General features: G+C 43.0%; 1 protein-coding gene across 7 annotated transcripts in view; it reads left to right on the forward strand.

The window, feature by feature from the left end:
- The window catches only part of TIAM2 (TIAM Rac1 associated GEF 2), a 237,974-nt gene that overhangs the window by 103,281 nt on the left and 121,496 nt on the right, over positions 1-13,197 (forward strand). The window contains exon 1 of one of the 7 annotated variants that reach the window (XM_043888334.1): positions 1,109-1,385. The exons of the other annotated variants lie outside the window; for them this stretch is intronic. The gene's annotated coding sequence lies outside the window, so the exon portion shown is untranslated. Of the gene's footprint in view, positions 1-1,108; positions 1,386-13,197 lie in introns of those variants that run through there. 7 annotated transcript variants of the gene reach the window in all.

A 13,197-nucleotide genomic window follows, 5' to 3' on the forward strand; every position in this document is an offset into this window, starting at 1 on the left:
ATGTATGTGTACATAAATACTCATTTTCTTATGCAAGATAAGAAATTAAAAGCTTATGTGTCTAAAGTAGAATCTTGTCTTTAGTATTACTTAAGAATCTTGTCTGTTGCATGTATGGATCCATTCATTTTTTTTTAAACAGGTCTTTAAAAATTTGTTTTTTGCTTTTTAAGAAGTATTAATTTGGCTGTACTGGGTCTTATTTGTGGCACACAGGATATTTGATCTTTGGTTGTGACATGTAGAATCTTATATGCGACTTGCAGGATCTGGTTGCCCAATCGAGGATCGAACCTGGGCCCCTTGCTTTGGGATGGTATAGTCTTAGCCGCTGGGTCACCGGTGAAGTCCATTCACATTTTTTATGAGAAGTGCTTTCTGAAAAAAACTGTTGTCATGTGTTTGTCCAGAACAACTTGGAAACCTCTGCTTAAACTGTTTTCTTCTATGGACTATAATTTCAAAAATTGAAACTTAAAATGGAAAATCTTACTGCAGAGATGGAATCCTGTTCTCTCATTCAGCATCCCCTCCCCAATACCTCACCTTATCTTTTGGGAATACTTGAAATGGGGGGTCTTTTTTCAAAAGCTACTGCAAGACTTCAAAACCTGTGAACCTCTGGTTTATCACTTTTTTTTTTTTTTAAGGGCAATTAAATGCATCTTTTGGAGAAAATAGCCACCTTTTGGAATAACAGGGACTTCCAGTGTAAGGCTCTGTAGTTTTCAGCTCACTGGAAAAGGAAATAACTCCAGCAAGGCACAAAGAGTGCACACCCTCTATTTTGCAAATCACAAAATGATTTGGAAGGGCTGCTCTTGAGGCAGGGTTTTTATGGCCGACATTCCAGCTGTGGTTTTGGAGACAGAATGTTTACTACCGCTCAAACACCAGGATGGTAGGTGTGTATTCTTCCTGCCAAGGGGCTTAAAAAAGCAGCTGAGGCACCCTTCGAGTGAGTAAACCTTTATTCAGCAAACTGGGGAGCTGCGTTCCTATGGAACTTTGGTGGTAATTCTGGAATGCAGGGCCCACAGCAGCGCAGTCATGGGCGAGCCCGGCGGCTCCAGGCCTGATGGCAGGCTGTCCTGGCTAATCGCTGCCGGCAGTCCATGGAAAACCACTTTCTGGGTAAGCCTGCATCATACTCTTCCACCAATGGAAAAAATTGAACATGATGAGGGTGTGTAGCTAGCAGACAAAAATATATCCAGCATTGCACAGGATCTGTTTTTAGCTCTTAACAGCCAAGCATTTGAAGTGTTAGAACGTTGTTTCCTGTCCTACCGTGGGCAGAAAGAAGAGGGAGTCCGCGGATGTATAGAGAGACCCTAATTAAAAGAGCCTGAGAAGCACTGGTTACATCCAGAGTTCTGGCAAAGGTAAGGCGATAAACGTTCATTTCCCCGCTTTTGCAGTTGAGGCTTCATTTTGTGTGTGAGATCGGCGTTTCTCGAAATATTCCTTTTTATTTCACTGGGTGCTGACTTGTGTTTCACATGGTTTTGTACTTGGGCAGCCCACGTTTGGTGAGCACAAGGGAATGGGCCCTTTCAGGCTGGAGTGGGGGGATGCTTTCATAGACCTATTGGTGATTGATGGCAATTTCCCCATCCTGTTTTACTAATGAACTCTCCCAAAGTGCATGGGTATATGCTGTGGGGATTTCTTTTTTCTGATACGTCAAGGAAGTTCCATTTCTCAGTCTGGTCATGTTAAAGCATTAATGGCCATGACCTTATCTTTACCAGTTACTTCTTTCAGGGCCTGGAAAGAAATGAAAGTGTGATCAGAGATTATATTTTACAGTTTCCTGGTTATTACATAACTTTATCAGGGTTTACTTTGGAGCTGAGTAAGCTCTTTCATTGAAGAATTTCTTTTTGAACTTGTAATTGGACGTTCACTCTTTATTCATGTTTATCCTTAAGTTTCCTCAAACTTTCTGAAAAAGAAATAGAATCCCTTGTAATCTGTGTGTGTGTGTGTTGGGAGGGGAACCTAATTGTAAGTAGAAGACTGATTCATGTCATCATCCCTCCGAGGTGGCTCATTCATTGGGCATTTGTCTGAGCCCTGAATTTATCAGCAGGGCTAGAGGGATGGATTCGGCAGAGTCCTTCTCTCAGCTTTACGTTAATTTGGCCAAGCGTGTAATTCTCAGAAAATTGGTAGGTGGAGAGACAGAAATAGGAAGCTTTATTGAAGTCACTGTAAACTTGGAAGGTTATTTATAGAATTTCTGAAAAGTCAGTGTGCTACAGAACAGCTACTGGAGTTTTCCCTAACACGTTTGCAGCCTTTCACTGTGGCCCTCCATCTATCACCCTCGGGAATTCTGAAGTTTTATACTTTCAGTAGAGTGAGACTCTGAGTTATTTCAGGGCGGGCAATGTGTGGGCCTCTTCAGTGGGTGCCTTCCTTTATAGAGAAGTGTTCTGGGGCTGGAGGAATGTGAGTGTTGCCCAGGTAGGTTAGAATTAATAGGGATGTTGGTAGAGACGTAGTAATAAAGGTTTTATTTATTACGCTCCCTTTGCGTGTAGAAAGTGAAGCTTTGACCGGGCTGGCAACCATTCAGAGCAGGGAAGGGGGAAGCCCCAGCTACCTTCTTGTGCAGTCACGTTAACACTTGTCAGCCCCTTGATTTTCACCAGAGCTTGCAGACAGAAGCTGAAGTCTGTTGCAGAGCCTTCTGACTCTAATCCAGACCGACCTGGTGTTCGGAAGGCAAGCAGATAACACCTTCCTTTCGGAACTTTTAGTGCAGAGGGAGTGACTCGCAAAGCCTTCTTACCCCAGGCCTGGTCTGGAAGGCTTGGAAGTGCAAGATAAGGGCTGGGCTCCTTGCCAAGAGATTATCCTTCCGAAGTGGTCCTTCACTTAACCACTAAGTAGAATGGATGATGCTGTCTTGGTGGTCCAAGATTGTGTTTGAGAAGAGCCATGCTGCCCTTTCCCAGAAATCTGAAGTTGGTGCAGGGTCCCTACAGCCTCTCCCTTCAACAGCTATTAATGGATGTGGGAACAACACAGAGAGGAACTCACGCTCCTTCAATACCTGGTGGGGCACTTTTCCATGTCTGTGTGCCTCCAGCTTTAGCCCACTTTGTAAGATTAATTTACGTAGGGAAAACAAATGAATCTGAGCTGAGATTCCTTAACTCAACTGTGAGATTAAAGAAAAAGCATTTTCTTTTGACGGAACATTCAGAACAAGATCTTTTTGAACACATTAAATTGGAAAAAAATTTCTATTAATCCCTTGAAAATTTATTTATTGGTTGCTCTGGGTCCTTGTTGCTGGGTGTGGGTATTCTCTAGTTGCGGCGAGCGGGGACTACTCTTCACCATGGTGCGTGGGCTTCTCATTTTGGTGACCCCTCTTGTTGCCGAGCACAAGCTCGGTAGCTGTGGTATACGGTCTTAGTTGCTCGAGACATGTGGAATCTTCCTGGACCAGGGATCAAATCCGTGTCCCCTCCATTGGCAAGTGGATTCTTATTCACTGTACTACCTGAAATGTCCTGGTTGTATTTTTTCATTTTTAGTGATAATTTGTGTTTACCCTTTGCAACTGTGTACCTTAAATAAAAATGGCTTTACTAGAAAGACTTAAAAAAAAAAAAAAAGGATAAAGGTATGGAATCAAAGGAACAGCAATAATATAAGAGACAGGGAAAATAAATAATAAAGTAGATAAACCTGAATTTTTGACTATTGATACACCTGGATTTTGACTCTTGAAAGGTACTAAACATTGTATTTATAGAGTTTGGGTTTAGTGATGGCATGTTGAGTGTCTTTTGATTATTCAGTTCCATGTTAGATGGACTCCCAAATGCTAGGAGGTGTTAATGTCAGTGTCTCAAGGACTATATCTCAGACTCTATTGTTAGCTATTTATAGTCTCTGGTACTGTGGGACTGAAAAGGACCTTAGGCAGTTTTTCAAATGGGAAAGCTGAAAACCTACAGAACTGAAATGGCTTGTCCAGAGTTACTGAGACGGTTAGTTGCTGAGCTGAGATGCGATACCAGTTGTCTTGTTGATCTTTATACTACCTGCTTATTTAATTGGGAATACTTTGGCTCATCCTAGTGGTGTGGTGGTAAAGAATCCACCTGCCAATGCAAGAGGTGCAAGAGACGACAATTCAGTCCTTGGGTTGGGAAAATCCCCTGGAGGAGGAAATGGCAATCCACTCCAGTATTCTTGCCTGAAAAACCCCGTGGACGGAGGAGCCCAGCAGACTACAGTCCACGGAGTCGCAAAAGAGTCAGACATGACTGAGCATGCAGCACACACATCCATAGCTCATCTTGATATATCTTTATAAATTGATAGAGACATGTATACATATATGTATGTACATGTACACATATCCATCTGTTTTCCCCCTTCACTCTCTTCCTGTCTCTCTTTGACTTACAGATCTATTTACTTACCTACTTACCAAACCGGACAAGCTTAAAGCTATAGTCAGAGACAAGACAAAGACTTGTTTTTCTTGGATCCTAATAAAGTTCAAAGCCATACACTCAGTCAATGGTCATCATTCCCATTAACTATTGCCAGAGAGAGTTTTTGGTGCCCATGTATTAACCTATGTGATAAGGCAGCTTTGGCTAGACTTTACCTGTCAGTCTGTTCCTGTTTTGGCCTTAGATAAAGATGTTTTTTTCCATGATCCCATTCTGGTATAAGATTGCTGTTTTCCTTAGTTCTGTGCTTGACAAGAGAGGCTCTTGGAGGGAACAGAAGACAGCAGATGGACTCTAGCTTTGGTGCCAAGGTAATGTAAGGCTGTTTCGGAAAAATAAACTTTACATGTGAAGTGATAGACTAGGTTATCATTTTGTTCTAGGAAAGGGATGTGGTAAGTGCTGCAGATAGTGTCAGGAAGAAGTCGGTCCAGGGCGTTCCTAAACCTTAAAGATAGGTTTAGAAATCCTGGGTATCTTTAGGACAACACTGGAAAGTGATAATGGTCCCCATCCTGTTTTTGTACTTGACCATGACACATCTCTCATTGCAGAATTGTTAGAGTAGGATTGCTGAGATGTAAAGAGCTCAAGAGATGTGTGGAGTGTAGGGGCAGGGAAGGACAAAAGCTAAAAATCCGTATCATTCGAGCCACTGAAAAGAAACTGAGTGGATAGACTTATTTTCAAGTCATCTGTGGCCACTTGTGGAAGGTGGAGTGACAAGTGAAAGGAAGCATTGTTCACAGGACAGTCATAAGCCAGGAAAACCCATGATATCAAGAGGTCATAGCGAGTAAAGAACTCCATGGAAGCAGACACACGTTCATGGAACACACACACACACACTGTCACATACGTGTATCTGCATATATATTCTGTTGACGGTTGATAGGATGATCACAAATGGATCAAAAGTTAAGTGCAAAACAGCAAACCCCCAAACTCAGCAGTAACTGCAACCTGGTGAAAACCTTCACGATAAATCATCAGAGTTCCTCACCAGAGTTGATGCCCTTTTGTCCTGGTGCCTTACCTCACGTGTGTATTATCAGTGGTTCTCAGATGCTCTCCTGAAGTCTCTCTAATAGTGGAGGGTCATGGCTCCAGGGTCCATTCCCCTTCTGGTGCCTGAGCAGTCCTGGGAGGAAGCCTCCTTCCCCTTTGGCTGATGAAGGACCGTGCAGGTCTCCCCTCTCTCCTGCCACAGCTGATTCTCTGCAGTCACCCCCATTCATGTGCTGGGATTTCTCCTGAAGACAGACAGACACGCACACCCACCTACCCACCCACCCATGCTCTTTTTGGATTCCTAGCAAGCATGGGATTCTCTGTTCTTCATGGCAGAACTCCTGGCCAAGTTGTCTCTATTCACCATCTTTAATTTCATGGACCTCATCTTCAGATTCATGTCAACCCAGCTTTCTCCACCTGGACCTGCTTAGGTCAGGTTCACTGAGAGCCTCCACATTGCTAACTTCAGAATGGCTTGGTTCTCAGTCCTTATTACATGAACCATCAAATGCTCACATTCTCTTCCCTGAAAAGCCTTTTTTCAATGGGGCTTTGTGGGCAACATATTTTCTTGGTTTCCTCTTTTTTTTTTTTTTTAATTTTTTATTGGTGAACAATTGCTTTACAGTATTGGGCTGGTTTCTGCCACGTATCAACATGAATCAGCCATGGGCATACGTATGTCCCCTCTCTCTGGAGCCTCGCTCCCATCTCCCACCCCATCCCACTCGTCTAGGTTGTCCCAGAGCCCTGGTTTGAGTTCCCTGAGTTGTGCAACAAATTCCCACTGGCTATCTGTCTTACACATGGTCATGTGTGTTTCCATGCTTCTCTCTCAATTCGTCCCAGCTTCTCCTTGGTTTCCTCTTAATTGGATTCACTGACTGCTCCTCCTGTTGCTTCCAATTTCTTGGCCTTTTGGTCCTGGGCCTCTTTGGCTTCTTCTCTTCCCTTGGTTTACTTATTCCCTCGGGGAGCTCATCCACTGTGTGTTTATCACAGGTTTGTACCCAGGCCCATCTGTTCCTGGAACTCTGGGCTCCTAAAGCCCAGTGTCCACTCAGCATTGGCACTTTAATATCCAGTGGGCATCTCCTACCTGAGACACGCAGAACCCACCTCCTCGTCTCCCTCCTAACCCCACTGTGCTCTGCCTTCCCCATTCTCCCGGGAGCTTAGACTGAAGATCAGTTCGTGGTGGTGTTTCTGACCATACCGCCCTCTCCCATCCACCTGGGCCTCCCACTGGCTCTCCTTTCACCTGTCTCCAGACTCCCCACCGGAGTCTGACCCCCATCACCTCTCACTGGCAAGACCCTCCCAGCCCGACAGGCCCAGCTTCCCCCTTGCTGCCCGCGTCCAGATCAGCCTCTTGAAATATACCCCATGAGGAGGCACCTCTATTCACAGCCCTCCACCTCAGTGGGAAAGCCGGAGTCCTTACAGTGTCCCTTAGGGCTGGGCCCTGTGGCTCCTTGTCCCCTCTCTGACCCGTCCTCCGGCCATGCCCGCCTGCTGCGTGTCCTCCACTCTGGGCATTTGTACCTATGTTTTCTGTTTCCAGTGTTCTTTCTTTCCTCAGAATCTGCAGTCTCCCTCTCCTGCAAGTCCTTGCTTAAATGTCACAGTCAGGAGGTCTTTTCTGCTCCCCTTTCTGAACCTATAGCTCCCCTCCCCCGATGTTACCTGGTTCCTCCATCACCCTTTATTTTTTTGCCCTGAAGGAGGAAATGACAACCCACTCCAGTGTTCTTGCCTGGAGACTCCCACGGATAGGGGAACCTGGTGGGCTAGAGTCCATGGGGCCACAAAGAGTTGGACACGACTGAGCGACTGAATTGAACTGAGTGTCTGAGCGTGCACTTACTCACCTTCTAATTTATTTACTGTCATAGTTTATTGTTTAGTCTCCCCACTATAATATAAGCTCCATAAAAGGGATTTTTTCAGGGAGGAGGTGTATTTATTGCTATATTCCAGGGCGTAGAACAATTCTAGCACAGACTAGGTGCTCAGGAGACATTGATCACATTATTTAGTGGAAATGTTTCCTACTTAAGATACCTGATGATGTAACTAAAGCACCTGTATGCTAAATATCATGGAGCCCCTATATTTTATCTCAAAATGTAAATTTCATATTTTACTTCATGATCTATGTTTCTATGGCAGCAATGTTTAAATTACTTAGCATTGGATGAAATGGAAACATCAGGAAGATTCCCCCTTGATTATTCTATGTACCACTCCCTCAACCCCGCCACCCAGCCAACACACATACATTGTCTGGGCTGTCATATCCCACCCCCACAGCCTTCAGGAGGTATATTCTAAGGTATAATTGATATTTAAAACAATGACCATGCAGCTTACACTATCAAGAAAACAAAATTCTCATTTGTGAAGTGTCCTTGTTAGGCTGTAGCACAGAATAAGTACATTTGAACCTTCTAGCTCCTTAGTTAACTTGGCATTTCAGTTCTTCATTTCATTCTTGTGTCCTGGTCCCCAACTGCAGAAGCCTTTGCTGCCTGGAGAAGGGGTACCCATAGGGACAGGTATTTATGAAAGGGACATGAGTCACAGCCCTTCTTCTTTTTTTTTTTTTTTAATTTTTTTATTAGTTGGAGGCTAATTGCTTCACAACATTTCAGTGGGTTTTGTCATACATTGATATGAATCAGCCATAGATTTACACTTATTCCCCATCCCGAGACCCCCCTCCCATCTCCCTCTCCACCCGATTCCTCTGGGTCTTCCCAGTGCACCAGGCCGGAGCACTTGTCTCATGCATCCCACCTGTCAGCCCTTCTTCTTATATAAGAGGAGCCTAAAAGTTAAGTTGGACGTTTTAAAAAAAGGTAAGGAGGGACTTCCCTGGTTGTCCAGTGGTTCAGACTCCATGCCCCCAAGGCAGGGGGCCTGGGTTTGATCCTACACATTGCAACTAAGAGCTGGCACAGCTAAATCAATAATAAGTAAGTATTGAAAGATATAGAATATTTTCAGATTTTAAAAGTACAGAAAAATTTAAAATTATATTGGTATAATATATATGTGTGACCCCATGGACTGTAGTCCCCCAGGCTCCTCTGTCCATGGAATTCTCCAGGCACGAATACTAGAGTGGGTTGCCATGCCCCACTCTAGGGGATCTTCCCTACCCAGGGATCTAACCCAGGTCTCCCGCATTGCAGGCGGATTCTTTACCATCTGAGCCACCAGGGAAGCAACAAAAATTAGAGAAATCCAGAATTTCCTACCTTTGGATACTTACCTTTGCTCCTTAGGGATCTTGGTCAAATTAATTAACACATGGAGGTTAACACTCCCTTTCCTGTAAATCAAGGATGGTTATGTCAGCTGTTGGGGGTCTTGTGCCTTGGGGAACCCTGGCATACAGCAGCTTAGGACATATAAATTCTTCCCCTTCTGTCTGCCCACCCATCTCCTTGAGGTGACAAACGTTCTCAATTCCTGTAAATTATGGAAGGTAAGCTATCAGTGCTAATACTAGTCCTTTTTTTCCCTCCCCTGAAAGTTTCTGTAACGTTACTAGCTAAAATCTTACCAGGTTTGTTTTGAATAATACATGTCTTATGGAAAAGTTCAGCAGTGATTGGTTTAATTTTACCTTCAGGCCCAAGAACAACTTACATTGTGGCTTTCAGATACAGACTTACAGAAATGAGTGCTTCAATCAGGCTGTGAGCCGGATGGAAGTAAAATAGTTACACATTTATGAGGGTGAGAAAAGCCCCTGTTTAAATGAGGGGAAAACCGTGTGGTTTAAGCCTGTTCATTTTTTTAACTTAAATGGAACAGTAGTATAATGAAGAAATACTTTGCCAAGAATAACCTGGTACAATCACCAAGGTATATGTTGGTCACAGAACATCACTGAGGTTCAGGCGCACGATGCCTGCTTCTGATTTACAGAAGCACGTGCTTCACAGATAAGTCTCAGAGTCAGCGAGAGGCTGTGTATTTACAGCCTGATTCTGATGCCTGCTTTTCTGTTTTCATCTTGGTGTGTATCTTGGGAGGTGCCTGCCCATGTCTGAACTCTCTGGTTGTAGAATGGCTCATGTTCCTTGCAGTTAAAACAGAGAGGTTATTTAAAAGTCATGCGAACAACTTTGAATCCTGTATTCATAAAAATTCCAAGATAGGGTTATTTAAATGTCGTGTTAACCATTTTGAGCCTTGAGCATCTTTGTTTCCGGCTGTCACCAAAGCAGTACCAGGTCTATAGAGATCAGGCTGCTGGCTAAATTTTGGATGAGACTTGTACACTTGGGAGAAAAATGCAGAGTAGAATTCAACATTTGATACTGAAAAAGAAAACGAGAAATATCCATGCTACCGGGCTAGAAAGAGCATGGGTGGAAATGTGTGAGATGCATTTTGATAATTTCTGAAAGAAAAATAAGAAAAAAAGTTTATCTTTAGATGGATTATTTAGACTATATTATTATAGTCTGTATAATATGTAGACTATATTATTTTAGGCTATATTAGTTCTGTAAATTTTTATGGAAAAGGTGATTAAAAAAAAAGAAACCATGAAATATTTTCAGTTTCTGTGATGGCTTAGATGTAGCTGGGCCTCTCAATTCACTGACATTCCAGAAACATACCAGTAATATTTGTGGGACTGTTGGGCTCACCACATCTCTCAGAAACTCAATGCCATTAACGTTGCTGGGAACTTGCTTATTGATTCTGCAAATGTTTTCATATTAATTATTGCATCCCTTTCCTACACAAGCTAATAAGCCTTCTGGGGAAGGGTTCAGACCATAAGTCGCTGTTATTTCTCCCTAGTACCCAGTACATGGGGGGCACGGGGGGATGTATAGGTATGTCTGCAAAAATTCGTGCTGAACTGGTGAGTGGAACTCTTCTTTTACTTCAGTTCCCCTAGTTTCCATCAACACTAAGAACATTTTCTTTTTTTTTTGCCAACGCTGCCTCCTACACGAATCTTTGAGCTATTGCTTGCTGGGGACTCCTTCCGAGGTGTGTCCCAAGGTGTCCCTAGGAGATAGCTCACATGTGATGCTGCTGGGGATGGGGTGGGGGGAGGGCGTGAAGGTGAAGGTGATGGGCAGTGACCAGCAAGATCTCCCCCAGCCTCCTCACTCTCATCCCACCCCCTCCTCTCATCTCTTGCTCCTCATCTCTCTCAACATTGTCCCCGACATTGTGCCCAGTCCCTGCTACCCGTCACCTTTCCTGAACAAGCTGGGGGCTTTCTCTACTCGGTCCACTTGTTGATTCGGTCACTTGTGGATTCAGTAGGTGGCCCTGGCGTGCCCGTGTCTTTGGATGTGCCCTTTTCTATTCCTTGGATCATCCTTCTCTTTCTTCATCCAGCAGAATCCCACACAGCCTCCAAACCCAGTTCATCTGACTTTTTTAATGAGGTCATTTTTCACTTTCATAGGAAGGATTTGAATGTCCAGTGAAAGTTTGCCTTAATTTGTTGCCTGCAGAAAGGTGAAGACCTCACATGTGGCACATCCTTGATGGAGAGTCCTTTTCTCTTTTGATCTTCTTCTGTCAGGCTGAAGTGTTTCCCTTGGGTGATGATTTGTTGGATGCTTCGAGACTCTCTAGACCTGGGTTGCTTTTGGATCTTACTAGAATGGATGTGTCATTCTGATGAAATTACCACTTGGCAGTTTTATAAATCGTTGTTTTTGAGCTTTTTTTTGGACCATTACTCAAGGAGATGTAAATTTAATTCACAACCAGTGTATAGGCAAACATTAGTTAGTTCAGTCGCTCAGTCGTGTCCGACTCTTTGCTACCCCATAGGCAAACATATAAGCATGCAAAAAAAATTTAGTGTCATAGGACAATTTTTACCTTTATTGGGATGTAATCCTCTTTTTTTTCTTTTCTTTCATATCCCCTGCTCCATTTCCATCCTATTCATTTAAAAATACTGGTATCAAATCATTGCATAAATTTTATGACCCAACAATGGGTCATGAACCCTTGGACAAACACTTCTGTTAGCAATGCTGCAGATGTTAATTTTTTCTTTTTTTTTTTTATAAAAACAGGTGTGAGCACTGAGACACTGCTTGTGATAAATTGGCTTACTAAGGTGATGAACTGTGCAAAAAGCTGGGCTATTGTCTCTGTGGAATTTATTGCTTTTCCTCTACTGAATACCAGCCATGCTTGTCTTCTGAGGTCCTATTCCAGGGCATCCCTTGCCGCAGATTGGCTTGTCTTTTCATCTGTTAATATGCATTTGGAAGGAGTCCCGTAGAATTGAAATAGACCCAGTGGGACTCCACAATGGATGCTTAGCTTTCGAGGCCTTAGGAGCCATCCGCATCCTGCCCACTTTATAAGAATTCCTCTCCCCAAGCACTATTCCTTTGGAGATCAGATGTTCCTTTTGCCTGCGTCTTCATACAAATTGGGGTTAAGTTTTCTTAAGATTAGAAATGAGTTCCTTCAGATCCTGTTATCTGTTCATTCAGAGTGCAGCTCATGGACCCACGATGGCAGAAGCAAGTTTGGGCCATATTGACAGAGTTTGTTTAAGGACCTAAGTTTAGGTCCTTAGTTTCAGCGCTGTGGTTTTAGATGTTTAGGTATATTTGTTCTTCAGCTTCAGTGTTCTTAATGAGACAGGCAATAAAATTTTAAGGCAGGGTTTCTCAACCTCAGCACCAACGATGTATGGAGTCAACTAATTCTTTGTTGTGGAAAGTGTCCTGTGCATTGTAAGATGTTTAGCAGCATCTCTGAACACTGCCCAGTAGATGCCAGTGCCCCAATGTGACAACCGAAGATGTGCTTCTAGATTGCCAACTGTCCCCTGGGCGCCAAAATCACAGTGTTTGAGATCAGCTGGGTAAACATAATGCCAATTGTTCAGTGAGCACTTAGGTTATTTTCTTACATTTCCTAATATGTAATAATACAGGTACATGACTTGTGTCATTGTCTTTTTTGACATTTGACACGTCTGACAAATTAGTTTTATGTTCTGTAACTATTGGGGAATTGATCAAAATCAGATAAATACTAAGACTGGAACTTGAAAAATTCCAAGTTTATGTATGTGTGTGTGTATATATAGATACGTATATATCATGTATTAATAGTTAACAAAATGTTTGAAACAGCAGGCTGTTATAATATTGATATTATAATGCACCAAGTTAAATTTATAACTAAAAATTAATCATAGTACTGTATATTACTGTTTGCATTTCACAGTTTTTTTTGGTGGTTTCACATGTATTTCTACATTCGATTCTCAACTGGAGAAGTAGGTAGGACAGCTATTTTTATCCTTAAGTTGCAGATGGGGAAAATGAGATGCAGAAAGCACTAGTAATTCACCCTGAAACTCACATGCTGTTTAAGAACTGGAAGCAGGGCTTAAACTCAAGTTCTGTGACACGAACCAGTCTGGGATTCTGAGGCTTGTCTCCTTAATGATTGAAGCTCCCCCTGCCCTCACAGTCTCCCACCCCTAAATAAAGGGAACTAAGTAGATATTGTTAGGGTTAATGGTGCGTCCTTATCTTTTATTTTTCCAGCTCTTATCAGTATCTGAAATGTTTGCCTTGTCCAGTGATGGGGTTCCTCTTTCATTATAGAAATCTTTCTGAAATCATGTGAGAAGCCTTGTTGATATCTCATGGTTGGGAGAACTTGAGCT

The sequence above is a fragment of the Cervus elaphus genome, chromosome 26 (assembly GCF_910594005.1).
Source record: "Cervus elaphus chromosome 26, mCerEla1.1, whole genome shotgun sequence".
Taxonomy (NCBI): domain Eukaryota; kingdom Metazoa; phylum Chordata; class Mammalia; order Artiodactyla; family Cervidae; genus Cervus; species Cervus elaphus.